The sequence below is a fragment of the Ursus arctos genome, unplaced genomic scaffold, assembly GCF_023065955.2.
Source record: "Ursus arctos isolate Adak ecotype North America unplaced genomic scaffold, UrsArc2.0 scaffold_17, whole genome shotgun sequence".
Classification (NCBI taxonomy): Eukaryota; Metazoa; Chordata; class Mammalia; order Carnivora; family Ursidae; genus Ursus; species Ursus arctos.
Window position 1 is genome coordinate 47,701,986 of NW_026622841.1, and position 19,080 is coordinate 47,721,065.

Genomic DNA, 19,080 nt, shown 5'->3' on the forward strand with positions numbered 1-19,080 from the left:
ATGTCCTTATAAAAAGTTAAATGAGAAAATTGCTATGCAGCAGTTTTTGAAAGGAAAATACCTCTGAAACCCAATATTTGTTTCTTGGACATAGTGTGGAGTTTTACCAAGTGGAACGGTTAAAAATATTCACGCCAATTTGTTCCCATCTATTGTTTTTTCTCACACCATAAGATCAAATAGACATGAAGCTAGAGAAAACTAACTTATCACACTCATTTTCTACCAACTGACCACCAACAGCTTTGAAAAAGAGTTTTGTGGTTTATAACCCAGAAACGCTTTTTACCAATGACAAGCCATCAACAAAAATAATTACTGATTTTGATTATAAACCAATGTGCCTGACCTCATATCACAGAATCTGTAAATTATGATACTGTTGTAAATACACATTTCACACCCCTACTATAAAACTCAGTTTCAAATTCTCAACAGCAACTATTAATTAAAGCTAAATATACAAAATTGTGTCTTAAAATCTGCAAGCACACTATAGAAAGATACACATTAAAGAATGGTATAAATAAAAATTCAAGATCTTGCAATTAAAATATTTAGAAAACACTCCTTTACTTTTCCTAACTGTATAAAAGAAAGATATTTAGGTTATAAACAAAGGTCTTTTCTTTGAAGAGAACCCTTGACTGTATAACAGTTGCTTGGAAAATATTTACATTTGTGTGACCTAAGTAAATTTTATCAACCAATAAATAGCAATTCCTTTAGTAAACTTTATAATCCTTTTTATAATTACTTTGGAAATGTCAATGCAGGAGTACATTTTATGGGCATGCTATGGACCCCCTTTTCCAAAATTTACATATAGAAAGGTTAGGGTAGATCAAAGAGTTTTTTGTCTGTTTGTTTTTTTTACACCAGATAATCACAGGCTGGTAATGCAATGGCTAAAGACAAAAATGACTTCAAAATATGCAATCAACAGCAACTCACACAAATGGTCTGTTTTATTGCAGGGAAGTAGAAAAAGCTGCTAAAGTCAATACAAGGTAACCTCCCTTAAGAGAACATTCTAGCTTACACAACGTCAACAAGTATAAAATGAAGCCAAGTTAGAGCTTTGAATCTTGACCTTCTGTCTTAAAGGGAATAGTGAAAAGTGTAAACTTTTTCAAAAACTGGCACTCAGAAATCATTCCTGAAAGTTGATTTATAATTACGGTATCAGACTAAATTTTAAACAATGGTTAAAAATACAACCGAAATATAAACGTAGTATATAAATATGTGCATGTGTGCTGTTCATAGGTTTTTTTTAACATCTCAGATTTAATTATTTAAAATATATTTCAGAAACCTAATTTCTTTTTAAAATACTACTATTTTCCTTTACTTAGTACTGCAAAATAATACTCAGGATCATACTGGAAATTGTTGAACTGCTATTATATGTGCTTTTACAGCATATAAATTTTCTTTTAATGCAATTTCATAATCTTGGAAAACCTACTAATGAGAAAAAATTAATAATCCATTAAGAACCTCTAAAAGAAGGTAGTTGAGTTTTGGCTGTTTAACAAGTTTTTTTTTTCTTTAGTGTAAAATAAGGATTTATTTCACTGTTTGTGAAAAAAGAAGAAAATGACTATTCAAATTAAAATTCTCTACTTTCTGAGCTCATCTTTAGAGTCTCTAAGATAAATTTACATTTAAATGAAACACACACAAAGGCAACTAGACTATCATAACCATCCCACACACATTAGTGTTTTCAGAGATTTAAATCTCTAATTCTTAGGGAGAGAAAATTGTGACTACACAACTATTTTTAGTCTGTTTTATTTACATATCAATGCAATAGGATTTATATGTTAACACTTTAACTTAATGTAAGAGTTAAGGAAAAGTATCTCTAAAGAGATCAAAATAGAATTCTACTAACAAATGTCAACTCAGAGCAGAGTTCTCACGCATGTAAGTTTCTGGAAAAAAAGCTTTTAAATAAGATAAAAACAAACACTATAATAACAACAATAAGTGACCAAATAAATTTATGAGTTAGAATTTAACAGACTAAATTATGATCTTGTTCTTTAATAAGCCCTGATATAAAAGAATAACAGAGTTTAAAGTCAAAATATTGTAGATAGCCCTGAGTTCTATTTATCCTTTAAGTCTTTTATTTTATTAATTTTTTTTTTCTTTCCTTAACATGTATCTTCCTTTCTCTGGTGGTCCACAATTCAGGTAGAAAATTTAATTCCATTCAAGTAAAAGAAAATTTATAAAAGGCAACATATTTATGGTAAATATGGTGCTGATCAGTCTTATTATTTTTCATTACTGTACATAATGAGAAACATATATCAAGGGTCAAATTAGAGTATGCATACCTTTCACTGATGAAACATGGATGAGAATCCAATTTCTAAAGAGTGAATTGCATTTATAAGAAAATGTTTTTGATCTGTGCTCTAAATGTTTATTATTTCTCAATATAATCTATATGCTTTAGTAAGATAGTAATGTATCAGTAAAGTAAGTAATCTCATGTAACTGTAAATGTGCTTTAAACATAGACTGAGGTCAAAATAATCTTTTACTCACTGTCTCTCTAAATGATAATTTCTTATACTTTAAATTTACCACATAAATAACATCTCAAAATGATCTTATTTACTAAAATTAGTTTCTGCTCTCTAAGACAACAAAAAAGATATGAGTTGAATAGTGACCAAACTCATAAATACAAAATATATATGTTGCAGTTTGGGTTTTATTTATAGACACCTTAATGTCCATGAAGTGCCACTATCAAACTTAAGACTCATACCATGATTTCCTTAACATCACCAGTACTGTTTCAATTTTACATTCAATGCTTCCTGAAAAAGTTAAAAATGTCTTCTAGTTTAAAAAAATGAATGGACATTAAATTCCATTAGATATCAGTGCATTTGAATTCTTTTTATAATTTCGGTAACAGATGATTTCAAGAACGTGGTTAAAACAAAACTAGATCTGAATCTATAAAACCAAAAGCCACATAAATGCATTTTAACCAGATTGTAGGCTTCCCTAAGGTCAGAGATAGTACTTCATTCTCCTTTCTCTTTCTCCACAGCACAACTCCAATTATAGGTACTTATAAAGACTTATTACATTGACTTCCATTGTTAATTTCCTGCCCAATGGAGAATTCTATTATCCCCACTGGATAAAAATACCTTCCTCAGTGGGAAAACTATGAAGAGAAAAATTATTTTTAAGGAAATGACAAATGTATTTGATGCAGTAATTCCTTTTTATCTAAACGAACTGAGAGGAAGCTTGACATTATAATTGCTATTGCCAATTATTACTTTCAAAGCCTTAAAAAAATCAGTACAGGTTAAACACAAACTTTAAGATAGAATTATGGGGCCTGTTTGCAATTCATGAACTTTAGCTTCCCAAGGGTAAACACCATACAGATGTCTGGTAATCTCCCATGTAACAGTATCTAAAGTAAGCCCACGCTGTTTGATTCTGGAAGTCTTATCAATTTGAAATCTAATGAGTAAAATGAATTGTTAACACTTTTATACAGTACAAGAGATTTGTCACATTTTTTCAAAACATTTTTTCCAGAAATTCAATTGCATGGCTCTATTCCATCATGCATTATTATCCTGAAAATAAATAACTTTCAATTATTTTTTAAAGATTTATTTATTTATTTTAGAGAATTAGAGAAAGAGAAAGAGTGTGGGGGCAGGAGGGGTGCACAGAGGGAGAGTCTCAGGAGGACTCTGGGCTGAGCCCCTCCACGTCACGACCGGAGCCAAAACCAAAAGTCGGATGCTCAACCGACTGCACCCCCAGGAGCCCTGACTTCCAATTACTTTTTATTAACTAGGATATTTATTGACAAATTTGAAGACTATCTGACCTAAAATATGCAGGTAACTTGTAAATAAGTAAATCTGATGATAAACTGATAGTGTATGGAGGATTCCAAAGACATTATCATTTTGTAAAACTCAAAAAGAAGAGAAAATGAAATGCATCTCCATTTACTTCTGCCACAGAATTGGTTTGGATTTATTTTTCCCTGTTAGCACCCTTTATTCAAAAGATAATGTTACTGACCTAGCTTCCAAAAGGCCTGGGCCTCATTTCAGTATTTCCAGTAGACGGAATAAGCTTACTTTGAAATTCCACCTACTGCCCCTTCTCCCAGCTCCCTTGGAGTCAGTGGCTTAAGTCTGAAAGAAGTTTGGCCCAGGTTAAGAATGGCTTCCACAGCCATGGAAAAAAGGGAACATGTCCCCACAGAAGCCACTCATTCATTCATTAAGGAACAATTATGTGCTTATTTTAGGTATGGAGACAGAGTAGTGAGCAAAAGAGACCAAGTACTTGCACTCATGGAGTGTTCATTCACGTTTGGTGAGTACATCCAAGATCTGACCCCCACTACATTCCTTACTAACCAAGCTATAGCCTTGGTACAGTCTGTTTCTCCAAAATAAGGTGCTAGCTGATCCCCTGGTGGTCTGAAAGAGTTAATAAGCTCATGAGCTATCTACACTATCTTCAGCAAGAGAAGCAACATTTGCCAAAGCTACCTTTCTGGATAATAAAACATGAGATATAATTCCTGACATCCAGATCTTACAATCTAGTTGAGTAATAAGACACGTACCCAAGAGCATGACTTTCGAGGAAAGAACAAATGCTATGGAACCAGCCAGCCCTAGGTTTGAATTTCGACTTTTCCATCTACTACCTATGGGCTCTTGTGAAATTCACTTAAACCTTTCTGAGCCTTAGTTTTCTTAGCTGTAAAAATAAGAATCACGATGCCTACTTTACAAGGCTGTTATGGCGATTAGAAATGATACGTGCACAATGCCTGAAGTAGTATACATTAATTTTTATTAAATTACTGGATTAAATTCTTCACTTCTGCTAAAAATTAAATGATTAAATAGTAGGAAAGGACTAAGTAGAGGAGCATATATGGGTCTTAAAGACCTTTATGGTTGTTTTTTATTAAAGGCTATGGTTTGTGCATGCACACATTCTCTGACATATATACACACTCTCTGAAATGCCAGATATGCAACCACACCATGTATTACACTGTTCAGTAACAGTTCCTGCTCTGGAGGGAGAGGTTGAGATAAGGCATACCACTGACTCGTGAGTCTTTATGATGGCAGAAAAGCCTCAAACATTTAGAATATCTGAAATACCATAACCCAGACACTATGCTTCCAGACTCCAACTTGGCTTCAGTAGATTGTGCAGATGGTCCCTTTAATACCTGTCCATATCAAACATCTTACATCTTTTGACCAAGAATACCATGAAAATATCACACCTAGTATTAGATCATTCCATTTATATGAACATGGGGGAGAAAAGTTGGTGTTCATATGGTCCAACTTTTCCAAAAAATAAAGAACTTGGTAATATTAGTTAAGAGGCAAAAGTTAATACAAATTGGTACTCTCTGATGAAGTCAGTGGACTGCAATTCTGTGATTCTGATGAGGAAAAAAACCTAACATTTCCTGAGGGTCTATTTTGTATCAGGCATCATGCTTAGTGAGTTGATCCATTATCTTGGAAATGTGACTTTTGGAATCAAATTACGAATTGACTATCTTAGAGTCAAAAATATACCAAGAGTTTAAAACGAAAATTGTTATCTGTTCAGTAAAGATTTTATTTCTTTTTTTTTAAGATTATTTATTTATTTATTTATTTAAGAGAGCACAAATGGGGGAAAGGGCAGATGGAGAAGGAGAGGGACAAGAAGACTCTCTGCTAAGCAGGGAGTCCGACAGACATGGGGCTCTATCCCAGGACCCCGAGATCAAGACCTGAGCCAAAGTCAGATGCTTAACTGACTGAGCTGCCCAGGCACCTTGAGATTTTATTTTTTAAATAAGAAATTAGATTGATTTTATATTCTAAGGTTATGAGCCTATCAGAAAATGTAGTTGTTTGTTTTCATATCAACCCATGGCATAATACAACCTGTGAAATTATGTACAGGCGAATGTAAAAGAAACAATCCTAATATTAATCCTAAGTGAAATGTTGCTGCTGTATTACTATTACTAGTAGTCATATTACTAGTCTACCTTGATCATTCACTGTGCCCCAACTTCTGAAGGTAAAGGTCTAGCCATTCTCTAATATGCCAAAACCTTAACCTCCTGCTCCAACAATTTTCAAGTGACTACTGAATCATCAGAGTAGAACAGCCACCTGGGATTCTCTAGTTGATTAGGAAATGAACCCTTATTCACTTGGGGAGTTCAGTTGCAACAGCAAGTTCTCTTTCAGTTATGGCTCCAGAGGTCTGATTAGTTTATGTTCCACTAGAGAATCAACGGATCAGAGCACTTTTTAAAACAGCCATTCAAAAAAAAGAAAGAAAAGAAAAGAAGAAAGAAATGCTACAAATCTAAACCTTACAGGGAATATCTTCACATAATATGTGTCAGAAATCTATGCAGAATTTTCAGATGTATTCCCAACAAGGGAAATTGAGAAAGAATATTGTGGAAATATTCTTACCATCATTTATCTTCCACCTCCAGTATTGCAGACACTGTTAGGATTTTTCTTTTTTTTTTTTTAAAGATTTTTTTTTTTTAATTTATTTATTCGACAGAGATAGAGACAGCCAGCGAGAGAGGGAACACAAGCAGGGGGAGTGGGGGAGGAAGAAGCAGGCTCCCAGCGGAGGAGCCTGATGTGGGGCTCGATCCCATAACGCCGGGATCACGCCCTGAGCCGAAGGCAGACGCTTAACCGCTGTGCCACCCAGGCGCCCCACTGTTAGGATTTTTCAAAGAATTACCAATTACATATAGAATGTAGACTGTCAATTTTGTGGAGTGTAATTTAATCAGTGAATACTTTGTATTTACCATGTATCCAATACCATATTAGACATTTCAGACGATACAGATTATAAAACGCCATAGTACCTTCTCTAAAGGGACCTATCCTCTAATCATCAGAAAAAAAATGCTTTCTGAAATAATTAGAGAATATAAATATCTATAATAAAATTCAAAAACTGTGATATATAAATTACGAATGTTATTTAAGTTTAGAATAGGAAAAAATTTATGAAAATTCCCATATTTAGGGGTGCCTGGGTGGCTCAGTCCTTAAGCATCTGCCTTCAGCTCAGGGCGTGATCCCAGGGTCCTGGGATTGAGCCCGGCATCAGGCTCCCTGCTCCCTTGGGAGTCTGCTTCTTCCTCTCCCACTCCCCTTGCTTGTGTTCCTCCTCTCGCTGGCTGTCTCTCTCTCTGTGTCAAATAAATAAATAAAATATTAAAAAAAAAAAAGAAAAAAGAAAAAAAAGAAAATTCCCATATTTAGTATATTTCCATAAAAGAAATAAAATAAACTAGACCTCAAGTCAGTGGTTCTTTACCATTCCTGGGCATGAAAGTGGCCTGGGATCTACCCCTAAGGCTTAAAATCTGCATTTAAATAGCATGTCCAGTTGATTCTCATACAGGTGGCCACAGTTTGGCAAACACTGTGTTAAATAACAGGTATGATTTACAAGAATCTCTAAAGCAGTGCTGTCCAACAGAACTTTTTACAACCGCAGAAATATTCTACACCTGTGCTGTCCAATATGGTAGCTACTACCCACATGTGGCCATTACGCTCCTGAACTGTGTTTAGTGTGCCTGAGAAACTAAACTTTTTATTTTATTTAACTTTAATTAATTTTAGTTTAAATAGCGAAAACCAGCTCTGGAGAACTAGAAGAGATTTCTAAGAGAAACATGAGCCAAGCCATAGGTAGGAATGTATATGAACAGGATATATAGGCAGGAGAGACAACTGATTGGCTTGTCTAAAAGAGAGGTTTTGTGTTAGATTATCATGAGGACAGATCACGAAGAACCTTGAGGGAAACTGGATTTCATGGTAGATATTGCTAGTTGCCTAATTGAGCCATTCCTGATCGACTATATGAACAATCCCAGAGGTTTTATATGCTTACCTAAGGGGGTGGACTTTTCCCCAGGCTCTGGGGTGAATTCTGATTATTCTATTCCAGTCATGGTATTTCCATTTTCCTTCTCAGTGACTGGTTTACACATGAACCTGGGGTAAATTCTGGCCAATGCAATTTGGGACATCTAGGTATGCGGGGAAACTCTTTCAAAAAGAGTTTAGCCTGAGGTAAAAGAACCTTTTTCTGACTCTAGTCAACACTGTGTGAGGTTTGGATGTGCCGCTGACTCCTTGGGATGATGAAGAGACAAGATGGAAGACAAATGCCATCAAGCTGAGCACGGCAGAGAATGACCTAAAGAACTGGGCCTTCTGTTTAGTTAAAATAAATGTCCTTCAATAAAGTAATGGGTGTTTAACTGCGGAATATGTATACTACAGAATGTCATGTAGTCCTTAAAAAGAATAAATAAAAGCTGTGCCAGTTGACTCAGAAGTATATCCCTTGTGTTGGGGCGCTTGGGTGGCATAGCGGTTAAGCGTCTGCCTTCGGCTCAGGGCGTGATCCCGGCGTTATGGGATCGAGCCCCACGTCGGGCTCTTCTGCTGTGAGCCTGCTTCTTCCTCTCCCACTCCCCCTGCTTGTGTTCCCTCTCTCGCTGGCTGTCTCTCTCTCTGTCAAATAAATAAATAAAATCTTTTAAAAAAAAAAAAAGAAGTATATCCCTTGTGTTTTATTAAGTATTAAGTGAAAAAAGAAACATGATTTTTAATATGTGTGTAATGATAGGTTACATATATAAAGTATGATAGTATATATAAGGTGCTGAAAATATACAGTATAAGGTTACGTGATCATGGAAAAAGTTATAACAAAATCAACAGCAGATTGGCCACACTGCTGGGGTAAAGGAAAGGGTAAAGAGGGAATTTAGGCTCCCTGAAGTTTTTAAAAGATGTGACCACAATTTTTTGAAAAACAGAATATGATCCCATGATGTAAAATTATTTGTGTTGGTGAATATATATAAATATGCTGAATATGTGCATAAAAGAATTGCCACCAAAACGTTCATGGTGTTTAACTTAGGATGGTTAGATTTCAAGGATTGAAGAAGAAACAAGAGGTAAGAAATGGAGAGAGGGAGAGAGACAGAGAAGAAGACATGATGAAAAAATCAAATACATTTGAATTTGCGCCTTTTGAAAAAACAGAACAGACCAGATGAGGGAGAGACAGAACCCTGAAGTGAAAAGTTCACCCACCCTCTATGGTGGATAAGAATGACAGTAATAGTCTCTTCGTTCCCTGAATATCCCAATAGAGAAATAGACATAAACTTACTATAAGTAGTATTGATTTAATTTGTTTAAAAATAAGAAATAAATGAGACATTTACACCAATTACATCTTCTCTCCACAAAGTGACCTCTACCGACACTGGTGACAATTTTAGGCATTCCTGCTCTATAAAAACTAAATGTACAGGATGATAATTGTGAGGAGTGGTTCTAAGATTCTTATGTCCATAAAACAACCTGGGAAGATCGTTAAAATGCACATTCCAGGGTCCCACCCCAGAAACTCTTGTTCAATAGGTTAAGAGACCAATAATCCTCATTTAACAAGCACCCCAGGCAAGTAAGGCAGGTGTTGACAGATCGCACTGAAGAACAGTGAATTTAAGGATGTCTGATCTCTTTACAAACTGATTAACCAAAGAATTTGAGAAGTGTGGTACACTAGAGAGAACAAAGAATTTTGAAGTCAAAAGATCTAGACTACCTCTCTGACCTAATCTTCCACTCACTCCCTCACTTGCCTCTCCCCTTCAGTGGCATTGGCCTCCTTGCTACCCCTCCCACAACATGTGAGAATGCTCTTCCTCTCAACTTTCCAGTGATTCACACAGACTTCAGGACTTCACTCAGGTGTCACATCTCAGTGACACCTTACAGAGAATCACAGCTCCTCTCTCGCCTTCTAATTACCCTTGCTGCTTCACCTTCCTCTCTAGCAGTTCTTGAAATCTAAAATACAACAGTTTACTCATTTTCTCTCGCTTATTGTTTGATTCCCATAAGAGTAGGAATATTTGTTAGTTTTCTTCACTGTGGTATCCTCAGCACCTAGAATGTCACCTGGACAGAGTTCAAAGAGATTTCACTTGGCCAAGACAAAACAAATAAAGCTTGAAACATTCAGCGTTAGGAGGCAAATACAGCCAGAAGGTAGACAGCTTGTTAATATAGATTCCTGGGCCCTGCCGGAGATTCTGATGATTCAATGGGCTTGGAGTGAGGCCTAAGATTCTGAGTTTCTAACAGGAACCCACGTGATACTGATACAGCCTGGAGAGTTATCGAGTGCCTCTGCCCACGTTGCAGTGAAAGCCAACCTATTCTGTATAAGAAGAGCTGCAGGCTAAAAGAGGGAAAACTTCATTCTACTCATATGCACGTCAGAAGAGAAAAACTCTTCCTCTAATCTCTATGTACTTAAGCTATCTACCCAAATAAATGATTATGCAATAGGAATATTTTTCACTTACCTATATATCATGGATATTTACTGCAACCTAATTTTTAATAAAAACATAATGTTTAGTTTGTTTCTAATTTTTTACTCTATAATGATTTGGGTGATATTTTTGCCATATTCCTTTGAGCATTTGTCTAATTATTTCTTTCTAGCAAATTCCTAGAAGGGAAATTTGAGTCAAAGAGTTTGAACCAAAGCTGTCCAACTTGCTCCAATGATGGAAATCTTCTATATCTTCACAGTCCAATATGGTAGCCACTAGCCACATGCAACTATTAAGCACTTGAAATATGATTAGCACAACTGAGAAACTGAATCTTAATTTAAACTTAAATAGCCACATGTGGCAAGGAACTACCATATTGGACAGGGTAAGAATAGACTAATTTCCAACTGAGAGGTTGGAAATTATCTAGCTTTCCAAATTTGTTTTGTTGGGTCCCTATGTTTTCTTACAATTTCTTGGCAACATTTAAACTCATTTAAAAGTATGAATTTTCAGCTCCATTTGAAAAATGAAATCATCTGGCAACAGTGACACACAGTCCCATGGGGCAAAAATCAGTGAAGTCTTAGAAATTCTACTGCCTTCAGACTTCCTTGTCCACCAGAACCCGTTAGCCTATATTATTTTACAGGTGTTCACTCACTCAGATTACCTACTTAACCTCTATAGGCGCTTGAGTTTACAATTCCTCTGAGATAAATTTTGAGAGATTAAAAGGCAAACAGCAGCTAATAATAATAGCTAAATTTCAATTCATACTTGGCATGCAAAAGAGATGTTATGACATTTCTGGGTTATTTTATAACTGATATTTAACAGAATACTTTTCTAGTGGTTGTTGACATTTCCTACTCCCTAAAGCAGTGGTTCAGCGCCAGAATGGTTCTTAAAATGCAGATCAGTGGGCCCTGTCCCCAGAGTTTCTGATTGAATAGTTTGAGTTGGGCCCCAAGAACTTTCAAGCTCCAAGTGCAGCTCTACATTGAGGTGAAGTTTTCTCAAAGCTATGGACACTCCTGAAGTATAGTGATAATGTGTAATTTTAACAACCTTTTTTTTTCTTACGAATGTGTACATCCTTTCTTCCCAAAACATGTCCACATTTATTATTCCTTTTTATCTTTACAACAATCTTGTACAGAAGTTGATTATTAGAGCAGTAATTATTAGTTCCATTTTACATAAGAAAAGTAAGGTGCAGGAGTTAAGAATTTACCCAAGTACATAAGAAATGAAAAGAGATAGAACAAGCAGGTTTCTCAACTCCCAACCCAGGAAATATAGGCAAATACAACAATGCAGGACACAACTTGCTTCTCCAGACTGGTACCACAAAAATAGAACCATGCCCAGGAAGAGAAAAGACCATATAAGATATGGTTCACAGCAACAAACATTTATCAAGTGCTGATTATGTGTTAATCATGCCTATAGTCTCTACTGTAAGGACTGTTGAAGACACTCATAAAGCATAGAAAATTTAAAAAATAAAATCTTGAAAAGATACTGAATCTCCATATCATAGGGCAAAAGCAAATCTGCTGAAGGGGTAGGTGGTAGGGGTAAATACAGAGTTGGGTAGAAGAGGGGAGTTGTTGTGGGAGCTTCACATCTGGACTTGGAGGAGTTGCTATCACCAGTCAGTCAAGAATGGGAGGGAAGGAAGAGTACACAATAGGGAGCCCTCCTGGGGCTCAGCAGCACAAAGAGCTGCTGTTATCCACATTGGGTGTGTGTTTGCCAGCAATATCAGGGCTGCTGGAACTCCAGAACTTACAAGGGCATGCTTTTGTGTAGTCTAAATTACCTTGACTATATAAGAACTCCAGTCAGAGGGAATAACTTCATTATCCATTTGTAGCCAAAAGATACCATGATTAGGGCTCATGAAACTTTCTCTCTGACTTTTTCCCCCAAGTTTTGACAAGCATTTCTAGTAAAAATCCACCAAATTGTGATCACAATAATGCTAATTATAAATCAGCCTCTCAAGGGGAAAAAAGACTGCATTTTCACTTAGGTAGAATTGATATATTACATTATTAACTTTAGCAGCTACTTTCCTAAGATTTAAAATAATAACAACTAATAACAGTTACCATAGACTGAAAATACAACAACAACAACAAAACAACTACAATTAATTTGAAAGAAACTATTGGAACATTTGATTCAGCCTTCATTAGCAGTGTAACTGACCTGTCCTATATGCCCATCTTATAGTTCAGCTCAAAATGACTGAGGTGGGTGAAATGTCTACCATCCATTTAGAAAACTGTAGCAAATACTGCTGAAAAAAACACCTCTCACTTAGCACAAGACTAAAGAAATACAAATCAAAACAAAGGGATACAATTTTACATTGATCAAATTAGTCACAATAACATAAATGATTTAAAAGGACATAAGCACACAGATTGTTAACGACAGTATAAATTTATATAATCCTTTTGGAAGTAATTTGGAAATTACCAGGAATCTGGAAATGTTCTATTAAAAATAAGAGCTAACATTTACTTGTGTTTTCATCATGCTAATGCTTTTTATATTAACTTTGTAGAGAGCTATTAGTATATCCATTTTATAAGTTAAGAAGCTAAAGTTCTGAGAAAAAAATTTATAAACAAATTCTGCCAGTAAGTGATGGAGTGAGGTTTTGAACCCTGAACCTTTAATTTTAGAGTCCCCTATTACAACTACACCATTATCACCTCTCTGAAGAAATAATCTGAAGGAAGGAAGGAAGGAAGGAAGGAAGGAAGGAAGGAAGGAAGGAAGGAAGGAAGGAGAGAAGGAGAAGAAAGTTACATTCATGAGGACAGTCACCATATTATTTTTAAATACTGGAAAATTCCCAAGTAGAGGAAGGGCTAAGTAAATTATGGTACATTAATTGGATAAACTATTATAAAATTACTACAAATAGTGAATAAATTATTTAAAAAGTTGATAAAAATCAGGATAGAAATGTATCTGTAATATGATAAGACATCTATAAAAACATATATTCATATAACAAGACTGAGAAGGGAGCTGGAAGAAACAAAACTACTACCATTTTAGAACTTCCTGCTAGTACCCAATTTTCTTTTGTTTTTGTCAGTCTTGTCAATCAAGATTACTCTAAGCACCCTTACAAACCCATTCTTCTAGTTTATATTCTTATCATCCCAATCAACATTCCTAAAACTTCACTAATAATTTATTCATATTACAGAATTATTCAAAATAATTACACAATATTCTTTATTGGTAATTCTGAAGCTCCAAAGTATGAGATGATTTTTGCAATCGCCATTTATGGTGTACTTTTTTTTCTCTTTTCAAAATTTTATTTAAATTCTACTTGGTTAACAAACAGTGCAATATTGGCCTCAGGAGTAAAATTCAGTGATTCATTACTTACATACAACACCCAATGTTCATCGAACAAGTGCCCTCTTTAATACCCATCACCCACCTAGCCCATCCCCCACCCGCCTCCCTTCATCAACCCTCAGTTTGTTCTCTATCTTTAAGTCTCTTATTGTTTGTTTCCTTCTCTCTTTTTTCTTTCCTCCCCCATATGTTCATCCGTTTTGTTTCTTAAATTCCACATATCCGAGAAATCATGGTATTTGTCTTTCTCTGACTGACTTATTACAGTGTACTTTTGAAAAACCTTAATTGAGATCATATATAGTGACTAAAATCAACGAATTCTTTTTACTTTCATAATCTTGCAATCACTCCTCAGCTCACTGCACCCATCCAGGGATCATTAGCCCAGAGTTTGCAGGTGTTTTAGAGATTAGAAAAGTTTCCTACTAATACATGATCTCTAAGTGAACACGTATAAAATAAATAAAACAGCTATAGGGATATTCACATTCTAAATGCCTGTGAGAATTACTAAGTAAATTATGTCAACTTCTTTTGAAGTACGTAAGTGAACTAACTGTATTTCCACTTACCGAAAAGAAAAGTAAGAGTTTGATAAGAGTAATTTACCTAAAAATGGCACCATGAGCTATGAAGAAAATTCACTCTCCTTAGCCTTACAAGGTGATATACACAGAGGCCCATTCAGCTCAGGGTTTGGCCTCTATCAGTAACATAAACAGACATTTTGTGGGAAAGTGCAGTAGCTGTTCCTCAATGATATCAATCTCATAAGAACAGGAATGTAGTTTAAATACCTCTAACTTCCTTTTTATGAATCCACAAACCAGGAATATTTTTTTGTCATTCTACTGCTTAGTACACACAGGTCCAACTGGGTTATCCTTAGGTAGTCTTAGAACATCAGTACTATTTTAATAATAAAATTTTGGATTTAAAAGGACCCTTAGAAACCTAGTAGTGCAATTCATTTCTTTAACTGAGGGGGAAACAAAGGCATTTCTAAGGAAGTTACTTCATTTAGCTAGTTTACGGTAAATGCAGGCCTGGAACTAGATGTGACCAAATATCTTAAACTTGGCCTTCATATTTCTCCCTTACCACTAAATTTTCATATTATGTCAATGGGAGTGTATACATATGCCTTTTCAATGTCTTCCGATAATATACTTCACTGGACAGTGCTCATCCATTACTTCATAAAGAGTTCCAAAATGGAGGAAACAATTTTTTAAAAAGGTTATTAAAAACAGTGTAGAGAAACTAGTGATGGTAAGGGGAGGCGCAGGGATAATCAGTTAACAGTTCTGCTTTCCACAGTATACTTGTTTCAAGATCTTTAGCATTCTAATTGATCTTCCACTGTAATAAGCGCCTTAGGCCAAATAGAAGTTTCTAAAGTCATCATGAGTGGATATCACATAGTCATCACCATTGATATGCAGTTCAGTCTTATACTCCATTCTTTTCAACCTTTATCTTCATAATCTAATCCCATTTTAATAGAAGATATATGGAAGAATATACAAGAAATTGACAACAGCGGTTGTCTTTGGGAAGGAAGACATCGGGAGTATGGAGTGGGAAAGAGAAAACTTACTTTACACTGTGAAATTCTTAACCCTAGACACATTACTTTTCAATATGAATTTAAAATGTCCCTTTAAACACATGCCTATATCCACATAATTCTATTACTAAACATTTTCAATGAAACTGTTATTTTAATGTTTTTTCCTCTTTTAAATAACTTTTCAGTATCGCAACTTGTAAAATCACATAGAAATTTTCAGAAAGAAAAAGAACAACACAGTCACAAAACTCGAAGCCGAATTCCAGGATCTGAAGTATAAGAAAATGTTCGGAGGGATGAGAGGTTTTTAAGGGGGCAATTAGTTTAAAAAATTTTTCGCAGAAAACCTCTTCCCCATATTCAAATGGCTAGGTTTTAATATAAGATTTAAGTGGGATTTCGGGGAAGGGGGGGCTCTAAAGTTGTGAAAAATAGAAATTAAAATTTGGTTTCTGTCTTTTGGACAGGAGACAGAGGGCTGGCGTAGGGTGTGTAAGGACCGTGTGACAGTCACATTCATATAGGAAAGGAGTATGATTGAATGAGTTTCTGCAGGATCCCTCCACCTCGGTTGGAGGCAGCAGCTGTTCCCGTGCAGATGAATCGTTCTGGACCTTACTTGGGCTCGATTTAACTGAGAAGCCCCACGAACTGAATCTATACAGATAATTTATTTTAATGGAGCTCGAAGAGGGACTAAGAGAATTGATTTACTTTAACAAACTGCCTCATCATCACCCTTGCCAGGCCAGAGCACACACCTCACCTCGCTGTCTACCTGTGTCAGGGTCAGCTGTCAACACAGCCCTTTGTGTCTCATTCAGATTAAGAGTGGTCCTCCACTACTCACAGAAAAATGGAAATGATGGCTGGAGACGCGCGCGCGCTCGTGACGAAGTGACATGGATGTGGAGAAAAGAAACCCATGGACACTGAGCAACCGCCCAGCCTCCGCTGGACGCTCTCAACTTTCCCAAGCTGAGCTCTCTCCATCCTCCCCCCACCCCCGCCCCGCCCGGTCACCTCCGCACCTCCCTGCTTGCGGTCCACCCGCCGGGCGACCCCCTCATAAGCCCCTTAGGCTCGGGGAGAGCGGTCCGCGGCGCGCCCCCCGCCGCCTCCGCCTCGGCGCTCCCCGCCGCGCCGCAGCCTCTCCCGTCCCACGCTCGGGCTTCCTGGCTCCCGCCACAAAGGCAGCGAGAAGAGCCCGCGGTGACAGGCCTCTGGCCTCCGGGCGCGGACCGAACGGGCTGGGTCCCCTCAGAGGGCTGACGCGAGGCGGCGGGGAGAAGGGGTTCGGATCCGAGGCTGCCAGTGGCGCCTGCCCTCGCCACGCAAACACAGTGGCGCTCACACCCCCGCTCCGCCTTCCCAGTCCTCCAGAAAAAGTCAGCCGCAGCGCTTCCCCGCGCAGGCAGGGTGTCCACAGCCCGCCAAAGGGCAGCTTCTGCCCGGCAGAGGCGTGCGCTCGCGCCGGGCTCGCGACCTCTCACCTCCCCGCCTCCCCGCGCCCGCGCCCCGGAGTCCCCGCAGCCGCTCACCTGGCCCTGGCGGGGCGCTAGGGCAGAGGACCAGGGGGTGGCCCTCGCCTCGGCCGGGGCTCGTCTCCCCACCCCCAGTCCGGGTCCCAGCGCTGCGCTGCGCTCGCTCCGGCCGCCCTCCTCCGAGGTGCTAGCGCCGCCGGTGGCTGGCGTCTCTCTGGCAGGCGCGCTCGCCGCGCGCTCAGTTCCCCGGGGCGGAGCGAGGCGGCGGCCGCCGCGGCCGGAGGCGGATTCCTCAGGTGCTGCCCCTCCCGCTTCCCCAGAACCTCCGCGGCGGGGACCCCCGCGCCCCCTCCCCCCGCCCCGCCTCTCGGCCTCCCGCAGCCCTCGCGCCCGCGAGTGGCCTTTAGGGCTCCCCTGCCCTCCTTGAGAGTAATGGGCGCACATTTCCCTCCCCAGCGCCTCCAACGACCCCCCCTCCCCTCCTCAGTCCACTGTGCTCACGCCTCCATTTCCAAACTCCACGACACAAATGATGTGTGTGGCCACTGTGGGGTGTGGAACGTGGTGGTGTGGAGGGGGTCTTCTAGGAAGGAGGATTGCCCCCCAGAGTGCGGCTGACGCGCTCAGCCGGGAAGAAAAATTATTTTCTCGCGGATTCCGCGTTCATTCACAGAGTGCTCTCGCTTCATTGCGCGATTGCTTTCTCTGTCCGCAGGACCGCGGCTAAAGGGCCCTAAGTGTGAACTCGGCCTGGGCAATGGTGGGTCAAAAACCCTTGGCCTTTTGCACGAAGGGGGGTAGGGCGGGGGGCAGGACGCGGACAAAACCAAACAAACCCGGGAGCTCCGGGCCAGAGCCGACTTTTGCACCTCCTGGATGAGCACGCCCTCCCGCCCGCGGACCCGGGCCGGGCGCTGGGGGAGGCTGCCCGCTCGCCATGGCTTGTCCGGAGCCTCCGGGCCCAGGAGGGATCGGCCGCCCCACTGGCATCCCCTTCCAGCAGGCCCTGGACCATGACCGGTGCTGCGGGGACAAACGTTCTCAAGAGATGCTTGGCCGATAGTGACAGATTGAGCTCCACTTTTCACAGCTGGTGGTTTCTGTTAGTAGAGATGTAGCTGCATTTTAAAAACTGTCATTGTTGCCAGCGATAGGCTGCCCACACTGGAAGAAACAGCTCCATGCTGGATGTGGTGGAATAGTCTAGGCAAAAAAAAGTTGAACTACTTTTAGTGTCTTGGGGGCAAGTATAGCCCCGGGTAGCTCAGCATGTTGGTGGAAATAAGGAAGCTACTGCGGCGCCCAGTCTCGGACAGGTTGCTTATCAGTCTATTGTTACGATATCATTGTCAATTATACTTTAAAGAAAACTTCAATTAAAGTAGATCTCATATGATCGCTATGATCTCTAAGTCAGTATGTTTTGTTTGCTTGTCTTGCCTTTTTTTTTTTTTTTAAAGAACCCGAAATGCAATCGCCCCCCACCCCCTTTCTCCTTTGGTTGATCCAGAGGGAATTGACCAGAAGTCTGGAATCACCAGAAAATAACTTAAGGCATAGTTCAGTTATGACTAGCAAAAGCAAGCGATTTGTTTGTGGTTTCATTTGTCTTCTCTCCCTCCTCCACTGGGAAGAGACACTCAACTGCCATTTTCTTTAAAATCATTTTGTTCCTTGTGGTGATAAGAAGCAGAAATAGTTTTTTGGTTCGTTTTATAATTGAATCCCTATTGTCGGGTCTTTAAGATCACATAGAAACACTTTTAATGAGCCCCGAGGGCAGGGAACATGGCTTTCAATCCCTGCTGTATTCCCACAGTTCTGGATCATGCACACAGTACAGGCTTAGTAAATGAAATCAGTATGGTTTTTAAACAACTACAACATAGATGCAGATGATTAAGAGTATAGTGCAACATATCAAAAAGGAATCCAAACTCACCATGAAAACTAGACGTACATGTGGAAATGACAGTAGAAACCTGAGATTTCAAGTTGACCTTGTGAATACAAACTAAGCTCACAAGAGGTTAAAACAGGTGAGAGAATCTTTTGAAAAACTCAATCCCTCACAGGGTCTGTAGGGCTGGGGAGAGGGACTTCATCCACTTTCAAGATAAGGAAACTGGGAACAATGAGCAGCC

General features: G+C 38.9%; 1 protein-coding gene across 4 annotated transcripts in view; it reads right to left on the reverse strand.

Moving 5' to 3' along the window:
- GREB1L (GREB1 like retinoic acid receptor coactivator) overlaps window positions 1-17,152 on the reverse strand; it is a 262,117-nt gene extending 244,965 nt beyond the window's left edge. For 3 of the 4 annotated variants that reach the window (XM_044382873.3, XM_026496065.4, XM_044382874.3), the window contains exon 1: window positions 16,994-17,132. The gene's annotated coding sequence lies outside the window, so the exon portion shown is untranslated. Of the gene's footprint in view, window positions 1-16,993 lie in introns of all 4 variants that reach the window. The other variant, XM_057313207.1, reaches the window with a different exon arrangement.
- Window positions 17,153-19,080: the final 1,928 nt, after the last annotated feature.